Genomic DNA, 16,485 nt, shown 5'->3' with positions numbered 1-16,485 from the left:
TCTAATACAAATAGGAAAAGTACAAAAATCTCATAAATTACAAAGAAATCCAAATGAAGCAGACCAGTATGTAAAACTCTATATTAAAATATAGTCAGCTGTGTTATTTATAAAAACAATGAGATAAATTATTATATATGATTTATTAATATTAATCAGATATATAAACAAGGAATGGCTAACATAGAAGAAGAGTCACAAGGTCTTAACAGCATAAAGCAAGTTTCAGAACAATCTTTATATGATCCTGACTGGGTGTAGAGGAATGGGGCTTGTAGGGATTTCTAAAAGGATAATAGTTATCCAAAGTGTTAACAGGGTTTATCTGTTTTGTATTTGAAAAGTGAAGTAAAGGGGACCATGTACTACTCTATTAAAAAAAGAATAAACTCATTTTCATTTAAAAAAAATACACCTAATTAAACATCATTATCTCTAAATACAGAGCTGCCACAAGTTGTATGTAATTATGTATTATTTAGTAATTTTACCTGCAATTAAAAGTTGTCACTAGCATCAACTCCTTCATCCTACCCAAATAGATACTAATTTATGTTTTAAAATATTGTTAACTAATCAATATTTTCAATACCAATATTATAACAACACAACCTTTCAAAATAGAATACCAAAAAACATACATTTGTATGGTAGAGTAAATCTTGCAGAGTGATGCTACCAGAATATAGTAGAATTTTACTCATTATCTCCAAATAATTTAAAAAAGAAAAACAAAACTAAAAAAAAGTAAAAAAAAAAAAAAAAAGTGTCCACATATAAATCTCATTTCAACTGCAGCTAGTAGTTTTGACATTGTACATTTGAAATTGATATCCCTTATCCATTTCTATAATACTATTTAAATCTCCATTATATATAATACATGCAGTCCGGGTGAAATTAAAGGTCACAGTTGTCAAGTAGAAAGGTCTACTTATATTTATACAAAACATTTGCTGTTATAAATGATAATAAATACCAAAATGTCACTGATACAAATGATATTTTGAATGCACACCAGTACCTAAATGCGCGTCCTCAAACCAAAATAAGTGTTTATCTATGCTGTGGAGCAAGTCTGAGGGGGAAACACTGTGAGACACAGAGCACACTGCCTTGGAAAATTCTGAAGGGCATGAATATTTTGCCCATCTGGGCAAGGCTGTGGCACCCTGGCAGGCAGAGCCTAAGATTAGGTGAAAGTAAATGGGCTCCTATAAATATATGCATTTTGCACATCTCTACAGGGACATTTAGCCAGAATTCAACCCACTTGATTATAGCTTGGAGCTTTTAATACACTTCCCTTTTTTCCTATTTCCCCACCTATTTTCTTTCTTACATCTTCATAGAAGACACAGTTTTATAGCCTAGCAGCTTGCCATTATGTTATGGTTTCCAGTTGCTTTAATTCTCGCTAGTTGTTTTAAATAGCCCGTTTTTCAAACTTCAAGTGGATCCCTATTTCTTTTATCTTTAGTCTCCCTATTTCCAACAAGCCTTCTTTATCTTCTAATATAGTTTTGTTTACTAGGCATATAAAAAAATCCCTAATTGTCTTTATTTTTACACTAAAAATAATTTTTTTTGCCCTCAAGTTCAACTTTTTTATTTGCTGCCTTCTACTTTGTTTTAAACCTCTCGATTTCTTTTATTTTAATACCTTTAATCTTTATTTCTTAAAGTGTGTCTCTGATTAAAATTTAAAGGTGTTTTGTTTCTATTACCGTAACCAGGGACTTGGGTTTTAAATATCACCCACTTTCTTTTTCTTCCCTCCCTCTACTTTCACTTCTTCATTCCTTCCCTCTCTACACACTGCCCTCTGGTAATGCATGCTAATCTAATTATGCTCTTGCATAAGAAATCTCAGAATCTAATCTTCCTACAAACCAGGCATAGAACCCCTACAGAGTCCTCCCCCTTAGGAAGAGTCACAAACATTCGTTCCACCACCCCTGGGGAGAGTGAATATAATGCTAATCAGACTTCCAGACCAGTAATAACCCACAAGATAGCCACGAGAACAAGACATGCAGATCCTGCACCCTGCACTACTCCCACATGTCTCCCATACAAAGTTCTCCTTAAAAATTCCTATGGTAAGCTGTAAAATTTAAGATGGTATTTTAGAGCACTTGTTCACCATGTTCTCCGTGTGCTGGCTTTCCAATCAAAACCTGCTTTTCCCCTCACCAACCCTCACCTCCTGTGTTTGGCTTTCAAGTTATGAGGAGCTGAACCTGGGTCTGGTTACATTTCCACATTTTAATGTATTTAATTGTAAACTCTTAATCCTCTGCATTTTACCATTTCACTTTCATTTACCAATTTCCCTTTATTCCTTGTCACAAAATTGTTCTTGTTTAATGATTTATTTTTAAGGACAGTGCTAAGCTAAGGGAAAATTTCCTCCAAACAAGAAAAGTTGGTAGCTTTGTCCCCCGGGTTTCCTGTGTCATTCCTTATGAGCATAAGTGGGTCATTAGCCTTTTTATGAATAACTCTCCAAAAAGAAAAGGTCGATCTCACCTTAGAATACTGAAGTCACATTACAGGCTAAACCAGACCTGAAGGGCATGAGGGGTGGTGAGGAGCAATGGGGCTGTTGTTTCACTTCATCATCAAATGTTCTTCTACAGTGGTACCTTTTCAGTATTTTAAGGTAACATGCCAACATGACATTTTATGGCAATGTCATAAAGAGATCTAAAAGGAAGCACTGTGTAAACAAGATGGCGAGGCACATAAAGAAGGTAGGCAAAGAGCCTTTGATTTTCTTTCCGAGGAAATAAACATTTCAATGTCTTCACCCATTGCTTAACTCATATATTCTCAATCAGAGCAAAGCTGTCCCAACAGAGGCAAGAATTGATTCATAGGGGAGGTGAAACAATATTAGATATTAGAATGTTTTGTGGTCTTCCAAAAGTCCAAGGTACATAAACAGATACATAGTAATTGGTACTATCAAATTTTCATGATATACAGACAGGAATCAAGGGTAAATGTCTAAGGTTGTGAAAGTGGCTAACTCATATTTACTGAGAAGAGTCTTTAAAACTCACCTATATTTGACCCTTCTGTCGTACATACGACTTGACTAGAAAATGCAGGCTCGCCGTTTTCTAGGAACTTATTCATTCATCAAACCACTGTGTTTTAAGTGCCAACTATGTTGTCATAAGCTATACTGTACTAGACTATGTAAACAAGAGCCAGTTCTTTCCCAAAGAAGTTGATAGCCAGTAGGAGATTCAGATACTCAGATGGGAAAGTGGGTAACTGCTACATACACCTCTGTAAAATGGATGAAAAATAGTACCATATTAAAGAATTGTTCGTAAGGATTAAATAAGAAATTATGTGAAAAGCCTTTAACGTGATTGGCTCAACTTTTCGAAAAATGTTCATTGTGATCATCATTGTGGTAGCATCATCCAAGTTTCAAGCATAACTGTTTGCTGATCTCTTAATAGAGATTAATAAACTAATTCATAAATCACATTTTTATTTAGCCTATTATTTCAAAGTTTCTACTTTCATCTAAATGACTTTGTAGTAAGGTGAACAAATAAAGAGTAAAAATTTTTATTTATAAATGTGGTTCCTTGTATGAAAGGCACAGCTATTGAAACAGGTGCAGTGGTTCATGCCTGTAATCCTAGAACTTTGGGAGGCTGAGGCAGAAGAATCGCTTCAGCCCAGGAATTTGAGATCAGCCTGAGAAACATGGGAAGATCCCGTCTCTAAAGAAAAAAAAAATTTAAAAATGGCTGGTGCATGCCAGTGGTCTCAGCTACATGGGAGGCTGAGACAGGAGGACTGCTTGATACCTGGGGGTCCAGGCTCCACTGAGTCCTCTTCATGCCACTGCGCTCCAGCCTGCGTGCAGGATGAGACTCTGTCTCAAAAAGAACAGCAACAACAACAAAGACACAACATTTGGATTTTTTAAAGGTTTTACTTACTATATCCTATTCCAGAATAAAAGCCACTATTTAAATTTAAAAATCACTTTGGAAATAGCTAAATAAAAATAAATGTATGTAATTCTTAAACTACTTTGGTTAATAGCCTAAGACATCATTTGATTGGCTAGCTCAGTATCTACATCTATTAATTAACAATTTTCAGGAATTGTTTTGGTTGGCTTGTTTTTTAAAAAGAAAAATAAGTAAATAGCAATATGACTAGTAGTAAAGATTAAAATCAATAAAATTACTTTTCTGGAACAACTAAGCTTTAGTATATAGTAAGTCCAATATCTATTTTTAATATCTAGATAAACATTGCAAACAAATGTACATTCTCTGCCAAGCACAAAAAGGAAAAATATACTCTACTGTCATGTAATAAACAACTAGACTTAAATGTACTACAACATTTTGCACAAAAGGGGAAAAGGTCTCAAAATTTTCACTAAGAAATTACAGTAGTTATTTCCCAATCACTCTGTTTAAATACACAGAGCAGGTCTTAAGACATACAAATTCAGCTTCCTCTGAAGAAAATTGCTGGCATTATCATGTCAGTTCCCTGACAATGTTTTGCATAAGAAAATATTAGGAATAAGAGCTAGAACATTTTGGAAATAGATGTATATTTTTTTTCACCAAGTGCTGTTATTTTAGTTTCCTTAAGCATAAGTATAAAACAAATGCAGGTAAATTCTTTCTATTCCTAGATCACAATTTCTCAGGCAGTTATTATTATCAGCTTAATAAATGTTCAATATTATTACTAAAGCAAGGAAAATGATACCTAACGTAACCAATTTGTTAGGCTTCTTGAGAAGTTGTTGTTAGCCCAATTTAACATAACAAGATGAAAGTTATAAAACTTGTCAATGGCATCTGCAAGAATTATTGCAGATAGAAGTTACCTTAAAAGATTTAGTCTAGAACTCCCTATTGAGATCAGGAATGTGCAGTCTACGGCCATTCCACACTCAACATGCCTTATCTCGTCAAAACTTGGAAGCTAACCAGGGTTGGACCTGGTGAGTACTTGGATGGGAGATTAGAAATATACAGGTACCTTTTCTCCTATGCGAAAGGTCTCTCCCCTCACCAAGAATTACCCATGTGTTTGCATACCATAAAATATATATCTCATTACCCATGACCTACACAGTTTCAACTTTCTTATCCCTTTCCTGATATTGCTCTGCTGTGATTAGGAGCTAGAGCAGTTTGGAAACTAGGAGGCCCAAGTCCTTGCTCAGGCACCTTTTAATTCCCTCTGAAGAAAATATGCAAAAAGAACTCAGGTTAATGCAAACTAGTTAATCTCTGCTCTCAAATATGACAGCAGGACTCCTTCAACCTATTACCTACAACCCCACTCCAAGGCCTAAAATAACATCGGTGGCTCTCTGTCCTTTTCTTCTAGGCCCACAGTCAATCATTGGATCTCTAGGTTGTACTAGCATTATGATAAAAAGAAGCACAGAAATAAATCTCTGTCTCTCTCTCTCTCACTCACCATTTTATTCCTAATATTTAGAACATAAGGTAGGAATTGAGTATATAACTATTAAATAAATGAAGAAAACCAAGGGAAAATAACTGTGTTTTTCTCAATTCAAGACTACTTTTCTCCTCTGACATAAAGTTGCAAGTTTTAGCAATATGACCCAATTATATTCTTGGCCTTGACCAAATCAATTATCTTCCTCCTACTGGTGGTCTTACTGAAAAAGGGAGGAGATTTTGACTACATTTTACTCCATATCTGTGACATTCATATATCAAATGTACCTGAAATGCCTAGTTTTCCTTTCATATACTCATCAGTTGAAAAATCCTAAGCCCATGGATTCAATCCAGAATACACAATATACTCTAAATTTATATTTGTTACTGGGTTTCCCCACAAACGCATTCTGTGGGTTTGTCAGGTGTATCCTCACTCCCCAAATGGAGAATGATATAAAATACAGATGCCAAGAGAATCTGATTGGACAGTTAAAGAATCGAACTGGGAGATTATGGAGTAAAAAGCCAGGTGTCAGTTTAGCAAGCTCAAGTTTAAAGGTTAATTGGCTGTCAAAATTCAGAATCAAGAAAGCCAAATAGATAAGGAAAAAGCAGAAGACTCAGGAATCCAGTGAAAGTCTTAGGAATACTAAAGAAACCAGATGTCTGGAAACTGGGAGGAGAAAGTCCATATCAGAATTGGAGAATGACTGTTGAGAAAACAGACAAGCGAGAGTAAGAAACCTAGAAATTTGAGCGAATAAGGCAGGCTGAAAAAAAAGGAGTCCTCTTTGTGCTTTCTGAAAAGTGTGAGAGAATTGGGTCATGAGCACATGATAGAAGTAACTCTAATTATTATGAGAGTAGTGTTTATAGCTACCCTATAGGCACAGAGAATGCCAGTTACGGTTACGATAATGAGCGGGGAAATCACACCACAGGGATTCACAGAAATTTCTTGATATTCAAGCTAAATAAATTTTAAAAGATAGGGTGACTGCTGGTGATACCTAGGTTATAAGTAGATAATATACAGTATGTTGAAAAACCTGGCTATAGAACAACAGACAATCATAATAACTTAAGTAATGCATTCATGCTTTCAAAACATACTAAGTCACCTCCTATCTGTCAGGGACTATTCATAATGACAAGATATGATCTGTGCCCTTAAGAGTCCTTACTGGGGTGTTGGGAGACATAGACACAAAAATAAATCATTGGGAATCCATAGGATCTGTTCTATGCACCCCTATATTATGCATTTTCTATGTTATGTGCCTAATATCAAGAGTACAGAAAGGAGCTCTAGTTTAGTATAGAAACATACTTTAGGTTGCTTGAATATTGCCAAGTGGAAAAAGGAGGTAACATGCATAATGGTGAAAGGAACATGAGCCAATGCATGAACACATGAAGGGATTTCTTTGAATATAGAGCATAAGGGGTGCAGAAGCAAAGGACACAATAGAACTAGAAAAAAATGGGTTAGAGCTACATAGGGAAGAGCCAAATGTGTCTTAAGGGCTTGAAAAATAAAGATTTTAAAGCAAAATGAGATATTGGATCTTTATTTTAGAAAGACTACTATGACGGCAGTAGAGAGGATAAATTCCAGTTGGAGGAGTGACTGGAGGCCGACCATAGGAAGCTGGTAGGGAAGCCTAAGTGACAGATGATAGTCTTTGACAGACGTGAATGACTGAACAACTCATTTTGGACATAAAATACACAGGCTTAAGTGATGGATTGCATGTGATAAATAAGCGGTAAAGAGGATGTTAAAAAGACTCACAGGTCATCTTAGGTGACCATATGGATGATAATAACATTAAATAAAATGGGAGAAAGTTGGTGAGCATGGAGAGGAGGAAAATGATGAAAAAGGACAGCTGGTATTGAGATCTGCTGAATTTGAGGTGCTCACAAGATATGCAAGTTGAAATGTCCTATTTCATGAGGTACTCTGAATTAATAGTCATTGCAGCTTAGGATAATGTCAGGAGTTTAAAAGTTGAAATCAGAACATCAATATTGTTTATATATTAGGTATATAAATCTAATAAAAGTTTTATTACTTTCTATTGGACTATAAAAGCCTTTTTAATATGAAAAATTTAATGATATAAACCAATATGACCATATCATTCTAGTCATGGTCCTATAAGAAATTGCCAAAATTGGTTTAAGATTTAGATCTATGACACAAGCACTGATGTTTACAACCCATTCATCATTAAAAAAAAATGTCAATTATGGGATACCATTCCACATGCATTGACTTTAACATGGACTAAAGATATTGGTTTCACCTCAACTTGCCAAGACATTGGCAAGTGGCAATTACTACTGCCATTACCTGATGGGTGCTTCACCTAAATCAAAACTACTGATTGCTCATACTTCACCAGGTCTTGCCACCTTTAATTATTTAAACAGAATAATGAGTACATGTGTGAATATAATACAGTTTGAAATACTAAATAAATTTTCAAAGAGAACAAGAGATATATTGGTACTTGTTCTGAACCATCTTCTCTGACATTCTGCATTACAAAGATTAACCTTTGCTATGAACTTGCATTTCCCTTTCTATTACACAGTATGAAATAGGAAATACCAGTATGTAGCTAAGGAGTAAGCTGGAGTGAGAGATGCTTTCTATATTTATTGGACTATTCTTAATGTATTGTCAGTCCATGGAAATAGACCTGCCCTACCATAATAACATACTCCAGAAAAAGTTTTATGTAAAAATGGAGTGTCTTAATTTTTCAAAAATTGAAACTATGTCCTAAGGCAGAAAAGCATAGTTTCATTTCTTACCAAGCGTAGTTAAAGGGTGGGATTTTTATGTATTGTTGGCACTACACATAATTGCTGTATATAATTATAGTATGTCCAACAATGCCTTCTTGTAGGTCACTGTGGTTATTACTATAGATCTAGATAATTAAAAGGGAATGAAAAATGTTTATAGTCCCAGAAGGGCAACTGTGGGTCTATCACTGAATCTGTGAAACACTGGAATTGAAAATGCTCTGTGCATCAGAGCATTTTAAATGTTAAAGCCTTTCCATAATTTTAGCTGTGAGTTGACCGTAAAAAAAACAAGGTAGAACACCTTCTGGAAGATGACAGCTGCTCAGAAAACCCAGTGTCTAAACAAATGCACTTTAAAGTTGAAGATAGACACATGCAATGGCTCTAAAGACAATCTGAAATAAATTGAAAATCTAATCTACTAATTAGATAATGTATTTATTCACAGAACATACCCCAAAAAGGTAAATAGCTCACTAAAATAAATGTTTACATTTGCTGCATATTGTACACCTTTCTTCTTAAAATTTAATAGCATAAATATTATTATTTAATAGAAGCCAGCTGAATACCTTAGTACTTTGATAATAAACTATAAAACTAGCAGAATTAAACATACGTGTGCATGTGTCTTTATAGCAGCATGATTTATAATCCTTTGGGTATATACCAAGTAATGGGATGGCTGGGTCATATGGTACATCTAGTTCTAGATCCTTGAGGAATCGCCATACTGTTTTCCATAATGGTTGAACTAGTTTACAATCCCACCAATAGTGTAAAAGTTCCTATTTCTCCACATCCTCTCCAGCACCTGTTGTTTCCTGACTTTTTAATGATTGCCATTCTAACTGGTGTGAGATGGTATCTCATTGTGGTTTTGATTTGCATTTCTCTGATGGCCAGTGATGATGAGCATTTTTTCATGTGTCTGTTGGCTGTATGAATGTCCTCTTTTGAGAACTGTCTGTTCATATCCTTTGTCCACTTTTTGATGGGGTTGTTTGTTTTTTTCTTGTAAATTTGTTTGAGTTCTTTGTAGGTTCTGGATATTAGCCCTTTGTCAGATGAGTAGATTGCAAAAATTTTCTCCCATTCTGTAGGTTGCCTGTTCACTCGGATGGTAGTTTCTTTTGCTGTGCAGAAGCTCTTTAGTTTAATTAGATCCCATTTGTCAATTTTGGCTTTTGTTGCCATTGCTTTTGGTGTGTTAGACATGAAGTCCTTGCCCATGCCTATGACCTGAATGGTATTACCTAGGTTTTCTTCTAGGGTTTTTATGGTATTAGGTCTAACATTTAAGTCTCTAATCCATCTTGAATTAATTTTCATATAAGGAGTAAGGAAAGGATCCAGTTTCAGCTTTCTACTTATGGCTAGCCAATTTTCCCAGCACCATTTATTAAATAAGGAATCCTATTTAATGCTATGTTTATTGTGGCACTATTCACAATAGCAAAGACTTGGAATCAACCCAAATGTCCATCAGTGACAGACTGGATTAAGAAAATGTGGCACATATACACCATGGAATGCTATGCAGCCATAAAAAAGGATGAGTTTCTGTCCTTTGTAGGGACATGGATGCAGCTGGAAACCATCATTCTCAGCAGACTATCGCAGGAACAGAAGACCAAACACTGCATGTTCTCACTCATAGGTGGGAACTGAACAATGAGATCACTTGGACTCGGGAAGGGGAACATCACACACCGGGGCCTATCATGGGGGGCGGGGAGGGATTGCATTAGGAGTTATACCTAATGTAAATGACGAGTTGATGTGTGCTGACGAGTTGATGGGTGCAGCACACCAACATGGCACAAGTATACATATGTAACAAACCTGCATGTTGTGCACATGTACCCTAGAACTTAAAGTATAATAATAATAAAAAAATAAAAAACTAGCAGAATTTATCTTTATATTATAGAAAATATTTTAAATTATTCTGTAAAATATTTATAAATAATGATCACAAGTGTTTTAATTATATGTAATTATCACCTTCCTAAGGGGAATTTTCTTGAAGCTTAATGGAGTATAAGTTCTTTCTCTCAGAAATGCAAAATTTAAATATAGACTTTGCTCTAATATATTGCTTATTTGTTTTGATGGGATGTAAACATGAAAATTACAACATAATTTAAACTTATTATAAATAACCATTGGAAAATATAAATATCTATAATTATTTTCAAGATATTTAATTTCAAAACTCACATTTTAAAATGTGAACTTATTATGAAAACATATAATTTAATATGTGATTAATTATGAAAACATATAATTTAATTAATATAGTTTATATATGGATATGTATAATTAAGTACTTAAGCTTTATATTGACTCATGTCCAAAAGTTACATTTCTATAATGCCCATATTTTCACAGTAAAAGCTACTTAGTAACTTTATTTCTGGTGTCTGTTTCAATTAAAATACATGAAATAGTACTGACATGAACCTGTTCGCTAGGTAGCATACACAATTGTGAACTTTGCTCATAGCACAGTCCAAGGTGTCCTATGTATATCTAAGTTCACTTAGTTTAATTACCATCAATCATTTAACATGTCAAACCTGTCCAAACCTGTTCCTCCCTTAGTCTTCCCCATGTAAATTAATGGTCACTTTATTCTTCCTGTTCTCAGGCCAAAAACCTTGGAATCATTCTTAAATTCTTTCTTTCACTCCACAACCAGTTCATTAGAAAATCCTGTCGACTCTCCTATCAAAAAAATAATGAAAATCTGACTACTCATTAGCCTCTATATCACTGTCAACTTAGTCCAGGAAACCTTATAATTTTCTTGGATTACTGAAATAGTTGCTAGTCTACTGGCTTCTATTCTTAACCCCCATAACAGCATAATTTCCTCACAGTAGTTACAGACACTTTGTTTTTACCTACGTAAAATTGCGTAATTCTTCTGTTCAAAATCCTCTAATATCTTCCTAACACTCTCAGATTAAAATTCAAAGTTCTCTTTACTATGATTTATAAGGTCCTAAGTCACAGCCTCTTTGATCCCCAAGTACTTAATTTTATATTCCCCCTCCTATTCTCCAAGCTCACTTATTCTGTCCATGCTGGACCCCTTGCTGTTCCCGCAATATTTTGGATATGCTCCCACCTCAAGGCTTTGCATTTGCTGTTCCCTCTGACTCTAAGTTTCTTCCTAGTGCTCCACACGCCTCACTTCATCACCTGCTTCAGGTTTCCCTCACATATCACTTTCTCAAAAAAAGTCCTGGCCACTCTCTTTACAACTGAAATCATCCTACACTCAGTTTCCCTCTGTCTCGCTTTATGTTTTTCTATAGGATTTATGGCCATCAAATACAGTATGTGTTCACTATTGGCTTATTAACTGTTCCCTCAATCAATGTAATCTCCCTCAGAACAGATTTGTGCCTGGTTAGTTAACTGCCCAGAATAGTGCCTGACACATGTTCAATATTTGTGTGTGTGTGTGAATGAGTGAATGTGAAAATCTCTTCAATCTTTTTATTTTTAAAATTCATTTCTCATATATGGCCTAACATCTGATTTCACAAAGAGATAGCCCATTAGTCTGGAAAATTAAAGCTTGATAAAGTTTGGAGAACTCTACAACCAACAAATGTTTCAGGGAACCATGCTTCTTCTATCACATGGCTTAGAACTTTCAAAGTCAACAGTGAATCCCACTGGAAGTCTTAGGGGTTAGGTCTGGAAGTGATGTACACCGCCTTTGGTTTATTTTTAGGCACATGGCAAAATTCCCAAGTTCAATTCCAAACTGAAGATATAATCTCCCAATGGGCTCAGAGAAGAGGAAACTGGACTGGTGAGCATCTACCCATCTCTGCCACACATAAACTAGGAAAACACTGCATGCCTACTGAGAACCAAGAATGAAATAAAGTAGAATGAAAGGACTGAACGTGACTAAGGGAGTGAGGAGTAAAATATTAGCTAGATTTTTCAGGCACTGCCTCTCTGAAGAGGTAACATTTGAGCTAAAAGAGATTAGAATGAGCTAGACATGTAAAAATCGGAGAAGTAATACGGGGAGTCCATGGAGAAGGTAGTGGAAAGACCTTGGAGTGGGAATAAGTGTGGTGTGTTTGCAGAATAGTGAGAAGACTGGTGTCACTGAGGAGATAGGGAAAGGGAGAGTGGGAATATACAGCCAAAGAGGTAGGCAAGAGTCTCATCTTGCAAAGGCCACACAGTAAGAAGTTTGGGTTTTATTTTTTCAACAAGGGGGAGACGTCATTGTATTTAAAGCAGGAAATCTGATTATCTGATTTACATTTTAAAAATGTGATTGGCTATTGTGACATGAGTAATTATTATGGGGTAAGACAGGGTAAATTAGGAGGCTTTTGCAAGAGTATGAGAAATGACCATAGTCATACAGATAGAAAGAAGTGGGAAACAATTAAATATATTCTGGAGGAAAGGCTTATCAGACTTTCTGGTAGATTTAATGGTGGGAATTGCAGGGTGAGAGAATGAGGAATTTTTTAAATGACTCCTAGGCTTTTAGCTTAAGTAAGTTCACACAGATTTGGTACTTTCGCAAAAATAAGGAAGGTAAGGAGAAGATCAGGTTTTCTGCGGGGAAACCAGTTATTTTTTTGGACAGATGAAAATTTGGAGAAACTTATTAGATATTCAAGCTCAGGAGAGACGTCATGGTAGAGACACCACCATATGTAAAGTGTTTAAAGCCAGAGAATGGAAGAAGCCACCTGCAAATGAGAGTGAAAAGAGGAAGCTGTAAAGTTGAGTCTAGGGCCAACTTATCAACCAGAAATCTGGCCAGAGAGGAGCAGCTCACTGAAGATGCTGAGAAGGATGTGAGCCTGGGGGTCAGCAGGAATACTAGGAGCTCGCAAATAATAGGAGTCAGGAGAGGAAAAGCAGGAGTGGTCAGTTGTACTGACTGCAGCTCAGAGGTGAAGAAAATGAGAACGAGTGAGTGATGATGGGTGGTGGACATGGGGTGTGGCTAATGACTGGCAAGAGCAGTTTTGGGAGAGGAAAGCAAGAGAACCTGATGGCAGGAGAGAATGGCAAGGACAAGTGGAGGCTGTCAGTTAAGTCCGCACTTTTGTCAGCCTCCTTAGAGACAATGAGCAGGATATGAAGAAACAGCATAGGTTTGATGGGGACTTTTCTGGATAAGAAAGAAAAAATGTTAAACGACTTGGCCACAATGGTGAAACGCTATCTCTACTAAAAATACAAAAATTAGCCAGATGTGGTGGCGGGCGCCTGTGGTCCCAGCTACTCAGGAGGCTGAGGCAGGAGAATCCCTTGAACCTGGGAATCAGAGTCTGCAGTCAGCCGAGATCACACCACTGCGCTCCAGCCTGGGCAACAGAGTGAGACTCCATCTAAAAAAACAAAACAAACAAACAAACAAGTAGTGGCCATCATGTTGTAGGCTGATGGGAAGCAACCTGTAAGAGTAGAAGAAAGACATCTACCTAAATCAGAGCTTAAAAACTCTCTTAACTAATTTAATTTAAAATCTTTCTGGTTCTTTGACCTATGAAACCATACTCTATGAAAATGCAAACTAGTAAGACATCACTGATTTTTAAATTACCTGGATTTTAATATGCATTTATTTTATTATGACCTTGTTAGAAAAACATTATAAAAATACATTTTGATAAATCTGTTTTTCCAGAGGAAAAAATACATAATTATTCTACACTTAAACACAATCTAGCTACTTATTTTCATATTTAAGTTTATAGCAATTATCCTAGGTCATGCATGTCATGCATTTTGCCCCAATCATGGGACATATAGTTGTGTATTACTGGCAAAATTGTATGCCCAACTATAAAAACAGAGATTATTTTTTCATTTTATGTATTTAAAATAATGTGTGGCTTATTCACTATTTTGTAGTTTGCCTTTGGGTTAACCAGATCTGACACAAATTCTTTCTTTGTGATTTGCAAGGTGTCTGAGTCTCGTGTATGTGTGTGATTGAGAAGGAGAAAGGAGAGACAGAGAGAGAAAAATAACAACTGCCTTATAGAAATATAAAGGTCAGAGATAGTGTGTGTATATAGCAGCTGAATCCTGGTACTTATAGAGGCTCAGTAAAGCATTGTTATTTATATTATTTCCATTGTCATTGCCATTACTTTTATTGCTATATTTTTGAAGTTAAGAAACCTATACACTATAGCTGAAGAACTTTCTTTCCACTGATGGTCAATAACAAACAAAAATAAACTTCAAAAATACATAGTCCCCAAGCAAAAAAACCTGTCTTTTTCCTTAAAGAAGCATATAATTGGGTCAATAAACACTGTATTGTAGACTTACTAAGTACTAAGATTCTGTATGTGTGTATCTGTAGAGGGGGTGGTATCTGGTTTTAAAATTAAGGACACAGATTATGAAACTATTTGAGAAACACTAATAATTTTAAATTGAGTTTTATATCATGTCTAGTTAAGGATTGGTAGTATAGAATGAGAGTACAGAGAAAGAAGTAGCAGAATAAACTACTACTTTTGGGAGAATGACAAACACATACAGCAAAAAAAGAAATAGTAGTATAAGGAAGCAGAAAATGAGACCAGTTGGAAATGAAGTAGACAGGCAAAAAGTGTCCTATGTAAATAAGTTGTCCCAAAGTCACAACTTAATCTTCCACTGAGGTATGTTACCCTAAGAGACTAGTGTTTGATTTTCTTTTACCGATTTATTATTCTACCAATAAACAAACTAATAATGCTACAGCCTTCCCTCCTAATAGGTTAACTAGTGAAGATTGTTAACGAAAACATTATTCTTTGAGTTGCAGTAGTAGTAATCAGGACAGCTGTCTTTCCAAAGGCTGGAAATAAATGAAGCTGAAATCCATATTTTCCCTTTGACTAAGAGCTAAATGTTTCCCTCTGTTTCTTCTTCACATTTTCATTTAATAGAAGCTTTTCCCTTAACCTCCACATAATTGTTGCATTGACCAATATGTCCCATTATCTCCATAAAACACACAAGCTGCACTCATTGAACTCCAACTGCTCAGAGCTCTCCAATCACACACAAGTAGACCAGCACTGACTACACTCATCTGCCAAGGTTCATGATTATAAACAGTCACAGGAGTTTGGTCCTAAATCTGTTTATAAGCCAGTTGTGTTTGCTATTGTAGTATTAGCATTAGTTACGGTGATGAAAAGTGAGAATGATAAACAAAATTGCTTTCGATGAAAATTAATGTTACAAAAAGGTGGGGAGATCAACTGAAGTTGTCTGAAGTTCTTATTTTAGATAAAAGAAATGAAAAATTGAAATTGTAGAAGACTCATTACTGGCATAGCTTAGGTAAGAAATATCATGTAGAATTCCAATCAATAGACATTTAAGAAAAAGTCGTGACCTTACAGCAAAAGACTAGCATATGAGTACAGGCACTTGTTTTATCTTGAAATAGAATACTAAGGTATAAATGTATCATTTTTATGGTTCCCTTTACTAACAGACCTTTTCAATTCATTCACCTACTGCTTTTGGTCATGACAGAAGTATTCATATGTGCTATGTTCTCATGACATATACCAGAGACAACATTCTTGCTACCAGGAAATCATCAACAAATGGGGTTTAGGAAGTAGACTGCACATGCCATATGGTCATCAAGAGCAGAGGAAGTTTTGCAAATAAAAAGGGAATACTCACTACAGGTAAAATATATATGTTAAAGAGTGGTTAATGTCTCTTCTGAGTCATTAGTCCTCCTTAAGAATAATAGGAGCAATTACAAAACAAATGCCATATATTTTTGTACAAGTCTTAGATTTCTTGAAGATCAGTTACATAAATTTGGGACTCTATGACAAAATGCAAGAAAATAATGCTACTTATATAAACTAAACCATAATGAAAATGATGTATCCATGATTATCAACAAAAGCTGGCCACTTAATTAAATGTAAATGTACCATGGAATTATAAGGATTATATATGCATATTTTCTACAGAAATTTTTTTAATTTTGAATAAAAATACTATACATTTTATAAGTTTTAAAATAAATGTTTATGAATATAAATATGCAGATTTTTAAAACAATTTATTTCAATAAATGTTGAGTAATACTAAGTCTCATCTTTAAACCTACGTAGTTATAGTTCACAAAATTACAGTCCTCATAACA

The 16,485-nt window shown here is 35.2% G+C and overlaps 1 protein-coding gene across 5 annotated transcripts in view; it reads right to left on the bottom strand.

Moving 5' to 3' along the window:
• SPAG16 (sperm associated antigen 16) overlaps window positions 1–16,485 on the bottom strand; it is a 1,158,987-nt gene that overhangs the window by 929,853 nt on the left and 212,649 nt on the right. The window lies entirely within an intron of this gene.

Source organism: Macaca mulatta, chromosome 12, assembly GCF_049350105.2.
Source record: "Macaca mulatta isolate MMU2019108-1 chromosome 12, T2T-MMU8v2.0, whole genome shotgun sequence".
Taxonomy (NCBI): domain Eukaryota; kingdom Metazoa; phylum Chordata; class Mammalia; order Primates; family Cercopithecidae; genus Macaca; species Macaca mulatta.
Note: the sequence above shows the minus strand (reverse complement) of the source record. Positions and strands in the feature narration are given on the sequence as shown.